The following is a 767-nucleotide window of genomic DNA, read 5'->3' on the forward strand; positions in this document are numbered from 1 at the left end:
GGGTCTGCGAAGCCCTGGGGCTGCAGGGATCTGCTGGTGGTGGGACAAGCAGTGAGCCCGGCTGCTCCCTGCTCGGTTTTCACACACCAGGTTTGGTTCCCACAGTTCCAGCTTGACTCGAGGAGGGGATGGAGGAGAAAAAAACAAACGATGAGCATGAGCATCTCTGAGTGTATTAGATGGGAGTTTCACAGCTGGCTCTGCCCTGGGACTCGTTACCTCCACCCTACGCCCCCCACAGGGGAGCACGCTGGGTCCCCAGGCACCATGGGGGGGGGCAGCAGCGCTGCCTGGCCCAACCCTGCGGCAGCACCAGTGCCGAGGGGGACCCTACGGGACCACCTGAATCCATGATGGCAAGAGAAGTGGGGAGCAGAGAGGGGCACAGAGCTAGCCTGGGGCTGGCCAGGAGGAAGAGGATGATCCTGGTGGGCAGTGAAGCTGCAAGCAGCCGGGCCTGCTGCAGAGAGAGCGCGATCGAGCAAAGGAAACTCCAGTAAAATTCTTATTGCCTTTATTCTGCCCATTGCCTCACACAGTCCTGCCGGCCAGCACACACCCACGCACGCATGCACACACTCACGCACACTCAGGCACGCTGGGAGTCTCTCCCTCGGCTTGGAGGAACCGGGCTGCAGTGAATCCTCAGGGAAAGGTGAGTGAGTCTTTTGGCAGCAATCACAGCGTGTGTCAGGAGCGGGATGGCCACGCCGGCAGCACCCGCTCCTTCTGCATAAAAGAGGAGGCTGGGGGAGGCCGGGCCTCGG

This window comes from Egretta garzetta, unplaced genomic scaffold (assembly GCF_000687185.1).
Source record: "Egretta garzetta isolate BGI_Z169 unplaced genomic scaffold, ASM68718v1 scaffold172, whole genome shotgun sequence".
Classification (NCBI taxonomy): domain Eukaryota; kingdom Metazoa; phylum Chordata; class Aves; order Pelecaniformes; family Ardeidae; genus Egretta; species Egretta garzetta.